This window comes from Myodes glareolus, chromosome 26 (genome assembly GCF_982192425.1).
Source record: "Myodes glareolus chromosome 26, mMyoGla1.1, whole genome shotgun sequence".
NCBI lineage: Eukaryota > Metazoa > Chordata > Mammalia > Rodentia > Cricetidae > Myodes > Myodes glareolus.
In genome coordinates this window covers 45,018,724-45,036,350 of record NC_142051.1, presented here as the reverse complement: position 1 = coordinate 45,036,350, position 17,627 = coordinate 45,018,724, and the positions used below count along the sequence as shown (strand labels likewise).

The following is a 17,627-nucleotide window of genomic DNA, read 5'->3' as shown; positions in this document are numbered from 1 at the left end:
TGTTTCCTCTTCCTTTAGGTACCTTATCAATGTCTCATCCTTTTTTATTTAGTCTTCTCTCATATATTACATCCTGACTTCAGTTTCCTCTCCCTCCATCCCTCCCAGTCCCTTCCCCCTATCTCTTCCCCCAGATCCACTCCTCCTTTGTTTCCCTTCAGAAAAGAAGAGGAGGCCTCCCAGGGACATCAACCAAAAATAGTAAACAAGTTACAATAAGACTAGGCACATACCCTCACATCAAGACTGGGCAAGGCAATCCAGTAGGAGGACAAGGTCCCAAGAGCAGGAAAAGAGTCAGAGACAACCCCCACCCCCGATGTTAGGAGTCCCACAAGAACACCAAACTACACAGTCATAACATGTTGTAAGGAGGGCCGCATGTTGGTTCCTAGCTGCTCAGACTCCCAAAATAATCACGCAGAAACTATGTTATTTAAATCACTGCTTGGCCAATTACTTAAGCATATTGCTAGCTAACTCTTACATCTAGAATTAACCCATCTCCATTATTTTATATTTTACCACGAGGCTCGTGGCCTATGGGCAAGGTTTCAACACGTCTGTCTCTGGTGGGGCTGCATGGTTCCTCCCCGACTCTGCCTTCTTCTTCCCAGCATTCGGTTTAGTTTTTTCCGCCTAGCTAAGTTCTGCCTTATCAACAGGCCAAGACAGTTTCTTTATTCACCAATGGTATTCAAAGTGTACAGAGGGGAATCCCACATCAATAACATATATGCAGAGGACCTAGCTCAGACCCATATAAGCTCCCTCATTGTCATTTCAGTTTCTGTGAACTCTATGAGGCCTGCTAAGTTGATTCTGTGGGCCATGTTCTTGTAGTGTTCTCAATAGCTCTGACTCCTACAGTCCTTCTTTCCCCTCTTCTGCAGGGTTCCCTGAGCTCTGCCTAGTGTTTGGCTGTCAATCTCTGCATCTGCTCCCATCAGTTGCTGGATGAAGCCTCTCTGATAATGACTTGGCTAAGCTGCTGTCTACGAGTATAGCAGAATACCACTAGAAATCATTTCATTGACTTTTGCGGTGGAGGGCAGTTGTGTTTGGTTCAATCCTAGTCTCTGCGCTATCCAATGTCTGGTGCCTGGCCATCCAGGCAGTGTTAGGCCTGGGCTCCATCTCGTGGCATGAGCCACTAGTTGGATCAGTCATTGGTTAGCCACTCCCACAGGTTCTGTGCTACCATTACCCCAGCACGTCTTGCAGGCAAGACAAATTGTAGGTTGAAGGTTTTGTGGCTGGGTTGATGTTTCAGTACTACCACTGGAAGTCTTGCTTAGTTACACAAGTTATGAAAACACAGGAAATAAATAATCTCCCACCAGCAAAACTAAAAGAAGTGAAGTACACACCACTGCCAACAACAACAACAACAACAAAATAACAGGAATTAACAATCATCAGTCATTAATATCTCTTAATATCAATGGACTCATTGTCTCTTTACTAGAGAGTGCTCCAACAAGTTCCATATGAAATAGCCCCATTCTGACTCACCTCAACCCAATCCACGCTCATCTCCACCTAACTACTATGTATTTATTTATGGATGATCATCCCACCCAGCCCCACTACTGCACCCCCAGTTCCTATAATAATACCTGGCTTGCAACTGGGGCTCCATAAATATTTGTTCAGTGAATAACTAGGCCTTTAGAGTCAGACAGACTTCAGTTGGAATGTCAGTGCTTCTGTGTGCCAACTCGGAGTTCTTTAGCTGGTAACATCCTTGCTGGGACACAGTTTTTAATGTACGGAATGGGAAAATCGTAGCAATCACATAGAATTCTATGGAGACTAAATGAATTACTATAGGGCTTGTAGACTGTGCCTGGCACATGAAAAGCCCTCATTAAGCACATCATCCATCACTGGTGTTATTATGACCATTGTCATTATTATTATTTATACAGAGGCTGAGTCACATGCCCCAGTCCAGGGTCCCACCCCAGTTTCCCCAACCTTCCTCTCCAGCCAGAGGTGGAGTGGGTGATTTGGATGGTGGCAGCCTGCCCTATGAGTCAGCGGTGATCTTCAGCCACGCTGGGGTCCTCTGGCACAAGCTGCCTTGGCCAAGGGGCCCTTGAGTTGAGTCATCAGGGCTGCAATTCCAGCTGGAGGATGCTTTGGCAGTGGAGTTTGACTGGCAGAGTTTGACCTCCTAGGTCCTTCCAGGAAGAGAATGGGCACCTGCCCCATGAAGTTCTCAGATGCTAACACCATGCTAGCATTAAACCTATCTGCTAGTGCAGCATGAAAAAAGAGCCAGATGAGTAAATGGGGGAGGGACAAGAAGGAGAAAAATTGCCTTTGATAACCCGGTTCAAGCTAGAGTCCTAGTATGGAAGACAGGTCACAGGACTCTGAATTCATGCTGTATGACCTCAAATAAACCCTTTGTTTGTCTCGGCCTTGTCTGTGAAGTGTGAAGGACAACATGGCCCTTTCACATTTCCACCAGGATCTCCTGAGTTTGGACATGGCCCTTGGTTACCTTTTCCCTTATTGTGACAAAATGTTTGACAGAAGCAACTTACAAGAAGGGGGCTTGTTTTAGCTCAGTTTCGTTGTCCCCAATCATTGTGGGAGGATGGATTTGTCTTAGCTCGCTGTTAATTGCCCCACCAATTACAGTGGTGTCTTAGTTACCATTCTATTGCTGTGAAGAGACACCATGACCAAGGCAGCTCTTACAAAAGAAAGCATTTCATCGAGATCGGGCTTATGGTTTCAAAAGGTTAATCCGTGATCATCATGGTGGGAAGCATGGTGGCAGGAATGCAAGACAGGGCTGAGACTTTATATTCCTTTGAGTCCTCAAATCCCACCCGCAGTGACACACCTCCTGCAAAAAGACCACAGCTGCTCCAGCAAGGCCACACCTCCTAAACCTTTCAAACAGTTCTGCTCCCTGGGGACCAAGCATTCCAATAACATGAGCCTGTAGGAGCCATTCTCCTTCAAACCACACAGTGGGAAAGGCTTGGCAGCTGAGGCTCAGTCCCTAGCGGTCGAGCTCACAGCACAGTTACATCTCAGTGGGTCCAGAAACAAAGAGAGCTCGGTGGAAGAGCCAGGCCTTCCACATCCGCCATCTAGGCTCCATCTCCTAAAATTTCCGAGACTCCCCCAAAACAGTGCCACCAGCTGAGGAATAAGTGTTCAAACAAACACATGAGCTTGTGAGAGATGGTTCTCCTCCCCAGCATGAGAACATATACTGTCTTCCAGTCCCAAGTCCTTTATGAAGCCTTCTCAGATCCACCCCACAAAGTCCCAACCTTCAGTAACCTTTGTAGAAGGCGAGAAGAATTTCTCCTCTCTTATATTCCTAACTCTCCCACATCCAAAGAGGAAAGGCATCAACTTAGTCCTTCCTTCTTTCCTCCCTTCCTCCCTCCCTCCTTCCTTCCTTCCTTCACTTCCACAGTAACTATTTATTGGGCATACTGTGTTGTGTCGTGGATATGCAGACTGTGGTCTAGTAGGAAAAGTTAGTAATTGTAAGATCTCCAGTAATGAAACATAATGTTCATTGGGATTTCTTGGAATAGTTACCAAGTAGTCAATATATAAGTAATTGTTAAACTAGTTAGCTTTAATCCCTTCATAAATGAAATGGGTATCTTTTGGTCAAAGAATGCTTTTTTAAAACTGCCTAAATTGGTTAAGACACACCCAGAAAGTTTGGGAATCACTGACTTAGGACTTTTATAACTCCTGTATGTCTCTCCTAGCTTTAGATCTTTGGGGTCTTCTCAGTTTCTAACCTTTGGGGTCTTCTAAGCTCAAGTACTGATTCTGAGCCAGAGTATGAGTATGGACTGACAGTAATGTTACATGGAACCTATCCCCCTTTGCAAGAAGAAGGGAGTTCTTGTACATATTCATGTATGTACAGGTGCACATACATGTGGAGGGCAGAGATCAACCTCTGGAGCCATTTCTCAGGAGCCAGCCACCCTGCTTTTAGAGACAGGGTCTCTCACTGGGAATTGGGGCTTGTTGACTAGGCAGGAGGCTGACCAGCAAGCAACAAGGACCTGCCTGTTCCTCTCTGGGATTATAAGTATGTACCTGGCTTTTGCATAGGTGCTGAGGATTGAACTCCGGTCCTCAGACTTCCACAGCAGGCAACTGGGGACTCAACCATCTCCCCAGTCCCTAGAACCTATTCTTACTCCTATCTTTTCAGTGTAGTTAAAGCTACACTAGGAATTTAGGAGGTAAACGAGAAGCCTGGCCCCCTTTACCCCATCTAGCTAGTTTCTTAGTAAACTGATGTGACTTTGAAGTGACTTGGATGCCTGCCTTCCTGGTACAGCAACAGAAAAACAAGTCTCCATCTGTGTGCTAGTTTTATGTTTCTATTATCTCTAACAAGCAATAGCCGGAGTAGCCAAAAGACCCGCTGTCTCCTCTTGCCAAAAAGAAAGACCACAGAGCAACTGCCCAGAACCGATATTGTTATTGGCAGATGCCCTTTGACTTTTAGCTGGTTGATCAATAACCTGGGTCAGTAAACTACCTCGTGTGTTTATTTTTATTTTAAAAAAAAAAGTGTGCCTTGGCCCTAGCAGGAAGGAGCATGCTCTAAGCGTGGTCTTTTGGGATCTACTGCTGGAGTGTGAGCAGCAGACCAGCACTTACTGTAAAGATTTTCAAAGGATCTGAAGTGGTGCAGGGAGCTTCAAACGTGCTCATATACCATGCTTCCGGGAGGCGTCTGGTCCCCATTTCTGCATTCGTCTCAAAGGAAGCCAGATTATCTCTCCTTCCAGCACGAGTCCCTCAGTGTCCACCATATGTGAAGGTTTGTGGGTCTCAGCACCTGTGCACCCCCTGAACCCACAGATCACACTAATAACCCCATCATTGGCTCTTCCGAAAAATGTTCGTTGTGCCAGGCCAAGGCCTACATTGCATGGTAAGGTTTAAGATGGATTAAGAATAATGATATTATGACTTGTGACGAACCAACAAATCTTTGGACCATTTATATGTAGAGTCTTGCATAATGTCCAACTACAGTGTTCAATACCAGCCAACAGCAAGCTACTTACATTTGGCTACAAGGAAAGTAAGGCCCAGAGAGGTTGATAAACTTTCCCAACATCATTGAAGTAAATAAGTGATGGGGTTGACATTTGAGCCTGTATTCTCCAACTTTCTACCAGATTGCCTCTCTAGCAAGACCATGGTGTAATGGAAAAGAGAGAAAGAAAGAAAGAAAGAAAGGAAGGAAGGAAGGAAGGAAGGAAGGAAGGAAGAAAGAAAGAAAGAAAGGAAGGAAAACGTTGCATGTCCCTGAGTGGCAGCAGCAGATCCCAGGTAGGGAGCCGCACCGTGGATGAGAGACCTTAGTGGGTCAGCCAGTCCAAAGAGGAACCGCGGACAGGTGACAGAGAGAGATGAATAGGCACGCCATGTGGAGAAAGTGGGTATTTATTTAGTGGGTTATGGAGGGGAAAGGAAGGAAGGGGAGATGGGAGAAGAGACAGAGAGAGAGAGAGAGAGAGAGAGAGAAGAGGGGCAGAGGAGAGGAGAAGAGAAGCTACCAATTCGGTAGAGAGATGGAAAAGGAAGGAGCTCGCAAGCTGAAAGTGGAAGGAAGATCCACTTGCCTCCAGATTGGGGAGGGAGTGGGGGCAGGGCTTGTCTCTTAAAGGGACAAGACAGACCATCACACATGGAGCCTTACACACTTAGATTTTAGTGAAAGAAAAAAGCAGCGCGTTCATCCACATCCATTTTCTACTGCAGTACAAAATCTCTGAAGCTAGGTAATTTGTTTAAAATAAAAAGTCACTGCAAAGTCTAAGGCTTCAAAAACCATACACTGAGCTGATGATGGCTCCTGATGGGAGGAATTCATGGCTGGGGAGCAGGGAGCGGCCCCTGCTGATCTTTTATAGTCAACTCTCCAGAACCAACCAGAGTCACAAAAGAAATTCTGCCTACAGAATTTGAAGGAACCTCCCGTGCACAGTGTCTCATCTCCAGATGCTGACCTTTGGTCCACAGGTCACATGAGAACCACCGTAACCCTTTCCTGTGATCCAGTCATTCCCTCCTATGCTGCACATCTCATATGCCTTCCTGGTAGCACAGTGAAACCAGGCTGCCCACCTATGAACCGTGGGAGGACACCATCAAGATACCTGAGCTTTGCCTTTTGAGCCCAGAATTACGGTGGTGCTGGCCGCTTCCCGTGGCTCCGATGCTCCTCAGCAGATGGCCTGGGAGGGATCCACACCAGTCCAACAAGCCCTATCTGCTGGGGTCCCGCTGAAGCGCTCAGCAGCCGTGGGGGTGGCCAAGCAGCAAACCTTGTTCTCTGCATAGTCTTTTCTCTCCCACTTCCAGAGCCATCTTGTCCACGTACCTGTCTGGTACACAGTCCTCTCTGTCCTAGCACCCACTGGGAGATGATACTTTTGTCTCCTGTGCTCAGCTCTAACTGAGACGGGAAAGATTCACTTTTCATCTCCTTGAGTGAGCATATTCATAGACTATTTCCAGTGAAGTGCAAAGAAGTCTTACCAGCAGGAGACCGCATAGGGCTCCTAGGATGGAGACCTTTATCTTTTTCCAGCTTTTCTTTTCTATTGTAGCCCTTGTTCGATCGGATATGTGTAATATATTTTCAACTACAGAAGTGCACCTTATGGAAGGTGGATCAAAGTGGTTACAAAATTGCATTCCCTTGATCACTTAAAAGCAGCTTCCCCTGAATGGTGCTTTAAGGAAAAGACAGGAGGATATGAGATGCTTTGGAACGAGCCGTGGAACAAGAAAGCTCACGTTGAGCTACAAGATAGCCCTGTCAGCAAAAGACTTGCTTTGCAAGCATGAAGATCTGAGTTCAATCCCTGGGACCCACATTAAAAAATAATAATAAATAAGTCAAGTATGTTAGTGCCTGTTTGTGACCTCAGCATTGGGAAGATCTAGAGACAGACAGATCCCTGGAACTCTGGCCAGCTCCACCTACTTGGTGAGTTCCAGAGGAAGAGACTCCATCGCAAAATAACAAGGTTGAGGAAGGATATCTAAGGCTGTTTTCTAACCTCTGAATGGGTACCTCCACATTCATGAACACATGCATGTACATATACACACACACGCACATACACATGCACACATGCATGCACAGACTCACGCTGAAACTATAGCCTCCACGTAATAGTATTTTGGAGGGTTTTTTTGTTTTCTTGTTGTTGTTGTTTGTTTGTTTGTTTGTTTTTCAAAACAGGGTTTCTCTGTAGCTTTGGAGCCTGTTCTGGAACTAGTTCTCGTTGACTAGACTAGCCTTGAACTCACAGAGATCCACCTGCCTCTGCCTCCCGAGTGCTGGGATTAAAGGTGTGCACCACCACTGCCTTTGAGAGGTTTTCTTGAGTGTAAAGGGTGGGACCCTCCTGCTGAGTTTAGTATTCCTTTAAGAGGAGCCCCTGGGGAGCCTGTTCCCACTCTCTTCACGTGAGGACCCAGCAAGAAGGCAAGGACCTGCAAGCCCTCATCAGAAGGAGCAATGCCAGCCCTGTTTGGAGACCATAATATGCAAGGTTCTTTTTTGGTAACTGGAACAGAGGGGGACCAGAGGTGTCTGCAGTGTAAGACTGAAGTCACTGGAGAACACCTGGTTGTAGGCACAGCTGCCCCTCCCCCAGGAAAAACGTGGAAGGATGCCGGTTTTTGCTTGTTTTGCAGGAACGGCTGTGATTTCTCCAAACCTCTTAGATGAACTGGATCATGTTTGACCCAAGTTGCTTTTTTTTTTTAACTGTTGTTTATCACACACAAAGAAGGGCCCACACCCGCTGCCAGGCATGGCTATTTGCACTTTTAACCTTCTTCTGACTATAATTTTATATCCTCACCCCTTTTGTCTTTTTCTTTCCGTCCTACTTGTTTTTAAATTTTTATTATAGAAGTTCTCAAGTACACACAGAAGAGAAGGAAATGGTCGCTCTTCAGCTTCCACCAGTATCCTTTCTCGGTCAATTTTGCTTCACAGACACACCCTCGTTTCCTTTCAAACATTAGATACTTTTTCATGTTTAAAACCCGAGATCTGGTTCTCATGCAATTCCTCCTTCTAAAGTATGTGATTCACTGGAGTTTCTTTGTTCTTGGCATTTGCTCAGCCGGGAGCCAGGAGCACCCTGGAACTCTATCTTCGAGCTCCTTCCCCATCAGAAGTCACTACCAACCCCCACCCCATCGCCTCAGTCCTGGCAGCCACCCTTCCTCTTTCTGTGTCTATGGCTCTCTGGATTGTTTCAAAGCAAATCCCAGATCGCATGTCATTTTATCCAGAAATAGCTCGGAATGTATTTTTAACACATAAAAGCTTCTTTTTGCTGTAACATAGCCGAATGCCACTATTACACCTAAAACCTAATAATCCACAATCTTAACATACAGTCAGTGTTCTAGAGTTCCCCTTTTCATTTGGATCTTTTGTTTGGCTGATTTTGTTATTGTTGTTGCTTTTTTAAGTAAGAGTCTTGCTATGTAACCCTAACTGACCTGTATAGCCCAGTTTGGCTTTAATTCTTCCTCAGTCTTCCAAGTACTGGGATGACAGGCATGCACCACCATGTTTGTAGCCCCCTTGTTCTGGCTGTAGCCAAACAAAGCCTGAATTCTCACAGCTAGTATGGCTATATCAGCCCCTCTTCCTCTGTTCTTACTGGGTCTTTTTTTCTATGTCATTTAGTTAGTGGATGGAAAACAGGTATTTTTTCTATAGCATTTCCTACATTCCAAGTTTAGCTGGTAGCATCCCATGAAGATGTCACTGTCTTCCCTGGAAGCTGGGCAGGTAGATCCCGAGACGTCATGCAAGTCAGGTTCTGAGATGAAAAAAGTACACTCCTTGAATGGGTAAGGATGTTATCCCTCATCATACCTGAGACACAGCCCTGTCTGAGGAGTTCTCTCTCATGTTAAGCTGACCTGTGAGTTCAGGTTTTGTCTTCATGCCCCACACCTTAGGAAGTTTCCAGAAATCCTTCCCGAACAGTCTGGGCATCTACCACTGCTGCCTTGATGCACTGTTGCTAGGGTTTGCCAAAGGATGCTCTCCTTGGTCCTCACCCCTCCACGTAGTACCAGAAAAGATTTCTTCATCCTTTTACTAGCCCAGTGCCCTAGTTAACTCCAAAGGTAACCATCACTTATTTTTAAGTCATAGATTTTTAACAATTCGATGTATTTAAATCTGTTGAATTTCTTATTCTCTTTGGCACTCAAATGATCCATCCTTGGTTTCTAGAAGTCCTTCGGGCAGACTCGTGATCTTGATTTGACTGCTTCTCTCTGCTTGCCATGATGAGATGCCTCCAGCTCACCACATATTTTTTTACCTAAATCTTGGGGTCAGCCACGGCTCCTTTCAAGATAACAACATTTTTTTCTAAGGACCATAATCAAAGTGCTAAGCATGTTTGTTGCTGTTTTGCTGGCCACTTCTAGGTCTTTTCGAGGGCATAGGAAAAAGTAGAACATAAATCTACACTGACATTTTCAATTCAAATTTTAGATAAGAGAGAGTTAATTTAATTTTGATGATTTTCAAATTGTATTTCTTTTTCACTTAGGGCTAGGGATATAACTGGGTGGTGTAGCACTTGGCAAACATGGGAGCAGGAAAAGAAAGAGGAAGGAGCGGGGAGAGGAAAAGAGGGAGGGATAGCAGGGGCAGTGAGGAGAAGGGAGGATCTCAACTCCTGATGATGCTGGCATTATTGTTATCTTGGAGCTTTTCAAATAGCATTTCCATTATCATGTTTTGTTCTTTGTTCTTGGCATTGACTCCCACAATGGAGTCATTAACTATCAATCTATATACATACACAGATTCCTTATTCATTTTTTAAGAATTCGTTATGTACTTTCCACCAAGAGCATACAGTTTCTGCTGTGTTAAATTGCTGTTGTTCAAGTTAAACAAATACTTATGAACCATGTCCTTGTACCAGTTATTGATTAGGCAGAAAGGCAGATGGCATTTTCTTCTTTAACTTCCTCCAAATGTAAACTGCCTCTAGGTCCTTTTAGTGTCTTAAAATGTCTCAAACTCCATGGACCCCAGAATCACTCAGCATATTCTGGATGTAGCTCTATGCCCCTCCCTCCATCAGGAATGCATCTGTACAAGTGTTCAGTTCCTAGCCTGCATGGCTCACCACACACACACACACACACACCACACACACACACACACTCACACACACACATACACACCACACATACACACCACACACACACACACATACACACCACACACACACACATACACACACCACACACACACAAACACACACATACACACACCACACATACACACACCACACACACACACACATACACACACCACACACACACATACACACCACACACATACACACCACACACACACACACATACACACCACACACACACACATACACATACCACACACACACCACACACACACATACACACCACACACACACATACACACACCACACACACATACATACACACACATACACACACACACACCACACACACACACATACACACCACACACACACACACCACACACACACCACACACACACACACACACCACACACACACACTCACACACACACACACACACACACACACACTTCACTCAGATCTCTGTTCAAACTTGACTTCATCCATCTTCTGGGTGGTTCCTCTTCTCACCCAGCATCCCTCATCCACCGCACCCTGATTTATCTTACTCCACAACATCCTCTCCCCCATTTTCTATGACACCATTAACAGTTTGTTGGTTTAAACAACTGTGTGTCAATTTTCTGTTACTATCAAAAAAAAAAAACCCTGAGATAATCAACTTTAAAAGAGCAAAGGCTGTTCTGCCTCACAAGTGTGGATGTTTCAGCCCTTGGCTGTTTGGGCTTGTAGTGAAGCAGTGCATTGTGGCAGGAGGGTGCGAGAGAAAGCTACCCACATGGTGGTAATTAGGAAACACAGGGAAGTGAAGGAGCTGGGATCCCAATATCCTTTTCATGACACACCACAATGACCTAAAGTCCTCCCACTAGGCCATGTCATAAAGGTCCTACCACCTCCCAATAGCACCCTAGGCTGAGGAGGAAGCCTTTAACACAGGGGTCTTTGGTGAAATTTCAGATTCAATTGATAGCAATCATCTATAACAGTTCAGGGAGAACAATAGGGAGTTAATTGATTGTTTATATATATATATATATTGGTTTTTATATATATATAACAATATATATGCTATATATTGTCATATATATGTGTTATATATATTGTCATATATATAACATATATATTGTTATATATAACTATATATATATATATATATGCGAGAACCCATGAGGGATTGGTTCTGTCGTGAAAGACACCAAATTCACAGCTCCTCATGTTCTTCATCGTGATGGTTAATGCTGTCAACTTGATAGAGTCTAGGGTCGCAGGAAGATGGACATCTGGGCATGGCTGGGAGGGCTATCTCCATTAAGTTTATTGATATGGGAAGCCCTGTCTTAATGGTGGGTGGAGTTATTCCCTCTGCAGCGAACCCTGAACTGTAAGGAGAAAGCAAGCTAATCACTAAGAGGCACCCATTGCTGTCTGGGTTTGGTTATGGATATGACCTGAGCAGCTGCTTTCTCAGGACTGTGTACCTCGAACCGTGAGCCAGAGTTAATCCTTTCTCCCTTAAGTTGCCTCTGCTAGGGCATTTTATCAATAGGAAAAAAGACTAAAACATTAATAAAATATTTTCATGCTGGCACAGAGCATACACATTTATATACCCCTGCACACTTTTAATCACTTCTACTTATCATATCTAAGATGATATATGTACTTGGTAAATTATTGTTGTTGTTTAAAGAATAATAACAAAAAAAGTTTTTATGTATTTAGTAGAAACGGAATTTTTGGTCAAATATTTTCAAGCTACAGTTGGGTAAAATTAGGACTCAAAACCCTTAGCTGAGAGGGGATAACAGTGTTTATGACAACAGGTACTGGGCTGGAGTATGTGTGCACAAGAGGGGCAGGAGCCTGGCTGGTCTTATCCATGGGATTTGATACCTGTTAACTGCCTTGCCTCTACTAATGCAGCTCAACACAGTATTTGTCCTGCTGAAATCCATAGGGAGCTACCGGCCTCTAGATAATCCTTCCAGGTAATTGTCATACATGAAATCCTGAAAGTCCACATCTCTCCTTGGACTTGGATGACTGACTATTCCAGCTCCAGAGGGCAGCTTTGCATTTTCCCAGTCAGTGTTTAGCTCCTGTGTTCCCAACTCATTCTGTTAACTGGTGCTCTCAGCTCTATATCACTCTTGATCTTGGTGGACCTTTCTCAGACCGGCTTTCTCAGACCGGCCTTAAGTTACTTCTCTGAACTTTGCTTTCCTTAATTCTTATCTGAGATAGTAACTATGTTGTAAGAAGTTTATGATTTTTAATTAAATTATAATAATTGACCAAGGACTTCTCTAGCATAATGCCTACCACATTCTAGGTATTCAATAGAAGTTGGTATACTTTAATCGGATAGTTGATAAGGGGTTTTGCTGGTGTAGAAGCATAGGTAAACACTTCATTTTCTACCATCATTCCTCCAGTTGCAAGCTTACCTTCCTCACACTCATCCAAATCCCATTTCACCTCTCTGCTGTGTAGGATCATGAAAGCCAACGCTCATTGCAAAGGTCCAAGATCACAGTAAATGTTATTTAAATATGTATATGTATGTATTTGTTGGTCTTTTCTTGTTGCTCTAGCTTCTCAGTAATGGACTAGAGAGTAGGGATCTCAGGTCAGATGGGAACTGGCCAGAAACTCTCCAGTCCCACCCCTACAAAAATATGTTTACATATTTAAATAGCATCTACTAAGTTCTTGGACCACTGTAGCCTCATGTCAGCCAGCTAAGTTGCATTTCTAGGAGGCTCTACAACCTCCTTAAGCTGGAGACCGAGGGTGCAAACACATGCGCTTGTGGGGAGGACACTTCCTATTCAAAACACCGCATTACTCTAAGCAAATGACCAAATGCAAACTCCTGAGGATTGGATGGCGATTAGACTTACTCATTCATATGACCACATAATTAAAAAGTAAATGAGTCAAATGGAGGAAGCATCTCTAAAAACTGACAATGAAGTGACTCAACAATATAGCACATGGTGGCTTACACACCATGTAAACCATAATAACAGGATTATTTCAAGTAACCATGGGAACACTGCTTTTCTAGATTTGTTTTTTTTTTTTGATAAGTTAACATTTTTTTTAGCCTGTAACCCTCAGCACCACAATCTGTTTCCATCCTCACGTAGATGAAGAGCAGACACAGGCAGAGAGGTCAAGACCACCCACTTGGACCATTCATTCATTCTTGGGCCAACACATACTGAAACAAGATAGAGGCTCTTGAAGAAGAAGTAGCTGCCAGGACCATCACAAGCCCCAAACTCATTGGAGATACCTGAGCACATGATGAACAGTCCCTTGGGGATGGAGGTCACCCTCCTGTCCCATGCTGGAGTTTCAGGTCTTCAGACTTCTGCTGGAAGAGTCTGACTGGAATCCTGGCCCTTCTGCAGTTCCTCTTGTTGCCTTTGGATACTTTCCCTCCTAGTTTCTCCTCAAGATGTAGTGTGTGTGTACATGCTCACACACACACACACATGTGTACGTGTATATATACATATATACATATACACGTACACATGAGAGAAGAAAGGCACTTTTACAGTCAGTCATGGACAGGCCGGGGAAACCCTGAGCATCAGTATGGTGGAGACAGTGTGCAGGAGAGACAGAGGGGTCATAGAAGACAGAGAGCAGGGGGAGCCTAGACATGAGAGAGGGAAGGGCAAGCTGAAGATGAAAGAGAGAACGGGGTGAAAGGAGCAACCAGAGAAAGTAAGAAACAAATTAGACAAGAAGATGGAGCATGCTAAAAGAGGGAAAGATGTTCTGAGGGGAGGAAAGATGGGATGAGGAAGGAAGACATGAGAAAGCAGAGGGAGGCGGGGAGGGGAGACAAAAGCAGGGGTGCAGTCAAGAGGGGGTGGGAAGGCTGCATCTCTGCAGTTCTCTGAGCCCACACTCTGCACAGCACATGGGTCCCCTTGCATCCCAGTTCATTTGGGCCTTCCTGTTTTTATCACATCTTTGGGAACCCTTGGAGGCTTTTCCAGTCAGTGAATCGGGCAGAGTACCAAGTTTCCCTGTTTGGGGCCCAGCTCTACCTCCCACAGCTGTGCTTCTCATGACCCTCAGCAGCCTCCGTCCCTGGCCTAAGAACCATCTCAGAGTCCTCTCCAGGATCCCTGATTCCATTATGTCCCCAGGAACGTCTGACAGAAGCTCTAACCCTCTAACAGGGTTGATCCAGCCTAGACACTCGAAAAACTTCATTTTATAGAAAGACATACATGTACAGTGTGTCTGGGGAGATGGGTCTGTGGTTAAGCCCTCACCATGCTGGTGTGAGGACTAAAGTTCAGATCCCCAGAACCCCCATAACTTGTGGGTGAGCGTGGCAGCCTGCCTGTAATTCCATCAAGGAGCTCTCCCTTGAAGGCAGAGATGGGAAAGCCCTGAGAAAGTTGGCTAGCAAGACTAGCTGTGTGGGTGAGCTCTGGCCCGATTGAGAGACTTCTGTGAATAATGTGGACCATGACTGAGGATGCTTCATAGCCCCAACTGTGGGCTTACACACACAGCCCTGATGGAAAAAATGTACACCCCAAAGCGCACTTTCTTTCATTCTCTGACTCACTGATGTCTTCCTCTGCCATAATACTCTCCCGACTCAAAGTTCTAGTCTCCCTCCAGCTTCTTACATTCATTCCAGAAAACACCTTTTAAAACCTACACTGTGCCAGACATGAATATTATGACTTTGAACAAAAATCATTGTCCATCCCCTGAGAAGCTTAGCACCTAAAGGGAGACAGGCACGGTAGACCCAGGGGAGAGCTAGGATTTTTTTTTTTGGAACCCCAGCATTGTACAGTCTGGGGAACCCTCTGTAACAAAAAAAAAGAAAGAAAGAGAAAAAAGAAAAGGAAGAAAAGGAAAAGTAAAGAGAAGAAAAGAAAGAGCAGCCTGTTGCTAGGGACGTTTGACTCTTTTGAAAGAACCCATGGAAGAGTTATGCCAGCTCTGGAGGGGGCAGAATGAGTGACACTCTCCCCTCCCCAACTATTCAGACAGGAAGGTGGGCTGACACACTGGCTCACTGATTAAGCTGTAATTATCGATACTTTCTCTTTTGGTTCTCTTTTTGTCCCCACTATGAACAAAATCCCAGGTGCACTTTAAGGTTTAGATTGTGATTGAGATAAAGCCTAATTGTCAAAACAAACCAGAAGTTTCTGTTTCCCCGAATGGAATTGGGTAAAAAGAAACCCAGGGTTGGTGTGACGCCTCCCTGGTTTCGAGGGACCGGTTTCCTTCCACCATGTGAATCATCCACTTGTTATCCATGAAGCCGATGGTGGGCCACATCCCAGCCAACAGGAAAAGGACAAGAGCAAGGGGAAAGCCAGCCCTGGCCTACAATTCACACCTTTTCTTTGGTCACACAAAAGCACCAAGATGTTACCACATGGACACACTAAGGTGTTGGGGAAAGGGCAAGTGTGGTATTTATTCTGGTGGCCATGTGTCCTCAGGTCACAAGAGAAAGGGTTCTGTGGACAACAGACCTCTCCAAGGCAGCCTATGATGCATGCCTCCTGTGTGGTCTGGGAAGCCACCGTACAGAAGCTTTCGTCTTCCCAAAGCCACTGGGGACGGAAGCATGGCTGTGCCATGCAGGTCCTCCCTGTAAGCTCTCTCGGAAGCATGGCTGTGCCATGCAGGTCCTCCCTGTAAGCTCTCTCCTGGGATCTTTCATTTTGATAACTTTGAATCCCTGCACCTGAACTCACACGTTGGCTAAGGATGAAGCCCTAGTACCATCCGAAGGGCACTGGAGGGAGACAAGGCACTGTCAACTGTAAGGGAGGCACCAAAAAGGAGAGAACAGTGGTGTGTAAACCAAACTACAAAGCTTTTTCTAGTTCATGCTACTCAGAGCAGGACGCAACTCAAAGAACTCTACGAATGGGTCACCACCGAGGCAGGTGGGGTGGTTTATGCTGCTTATCAGCTTGGCAGAATCTAGAATCACCTTGGAGATAAACCTCTGGGTGTGTCTATGAGCGATTATCTAGAGGAGGCTCATTGAGGTTCAATTTATCCATCTGTTTATCCTAACTGCCAGGCTGGATAAAAAGGAGAAAGCTAGAACTTAATGAGTTCACCACAGCCAGTTGGAAAGGATACCAGAAGGAAAGCATCTGTATCTTGGAGACCAGATGCTCAGCTTAAGCTGAAGGGTCCTATTGCTAAAAGGAGTAGGGACAGCCAGACGTCAGAGCCTCTGGTGACCTAAGACAAAGGAACAAGGTACACTTCTGCCTCTGGTACAGCTGGAAAGAGGGGGGGGGGCTGTGAGCTGGAAAGTGGGTTGTACATAGGGACATCCTCCTGGCTGACCTTGTTTTCTCTGCAGCATGTGCCTGAGCATCATTACTGGAAGGCTGTGCTCTTCAAGGGTGAAGAGGAAAGAAGGCTTGCCAAGGCTTGCTTGTTTAGAATCCCTCATGGAGTAAAGAAAGTCTGTACCTGCAAAGGCCGGAGCTGGTTAGCAACAGAGCTGGGCCTTTGGGTCAGGATTTAATTGTAGGCAGTGCGCTCAGATGCACTGACTTTGGATAAAGGCAACTCAGTCTGCACATCTGTAGAAAGACCATATGTGTAGCCGGCGTGCCTTGCCCCTGCAGGTGCCTTTGTACACTTGGCACAAATGTGAATGGACGATACCATAGAAGGGATAGTGTTTTCAGAGCAGAGATGCAAAGGGCAGGAAGCATGGGAAAGAAGAATGTTCCCCTGAGGGTCAGTTCCGCTCTTCCACTATTCCATCCAGACTGCCACTGCACTCAGCACTCTGGGGTTTCTACCTGCGTCCGGTCCAGCGTTAGAATGTTCCACTGACAATGTGAGAGAAGCCAGGAAGACCAGTCTAGACAAGTAGCGCCCTTGTGGCCTTCTGGAAAGGGCACTCCACCTTGTTTTCCACGGACTCTAAGATTCAGCTTCTGCAGTGTCTTGAGGCCACTGCCACAGAGCCTTGACCTTGTACCCCGCCCTTGGTCTGAGGAGCTCTCTTGAGACTTCTTTCTTACCGCAAGACACCACCCTGTGGTCCTGGCCCCAACCCAGTAAACAGGGCAAGTGTTTCCCCCAAGCTTCTGAACTACAAAGCCAACCTGTCCACTGCATGCACATATCCAAACACACACTTGTACACACTACTGTATACATGCCAGGTATAAACACAGCGAGTACCGATGAGTGTACAAAAACATACCATACATGTAGCATCCACTGAATACAAGCACAACACATACATGCTTGAGCATGCATGCACACAGGCGCAAGTGCGTGCACACACACACACACACACACACACCACATTTTTTCAAACTGGTTTTTCTGTTGCCTACCACACTCCCC

The 17,627-nt window shown here is 45.4% G+C and overlaps 1 protein-coding gene across 1 annotated transcript in view; it reads left to right on the top strand.

Annotated features, from left to right (window-relative positions):
* The window catches only part of Syn3 (synapsin III), a 413,622-nt gene that overhangs the window by 364,561 nt on the left and 31,434 nt on the right, over nucleotides 1-17,627 (top strand). The gene's annotated exons all lie outside the window — the stretch shown is intronic.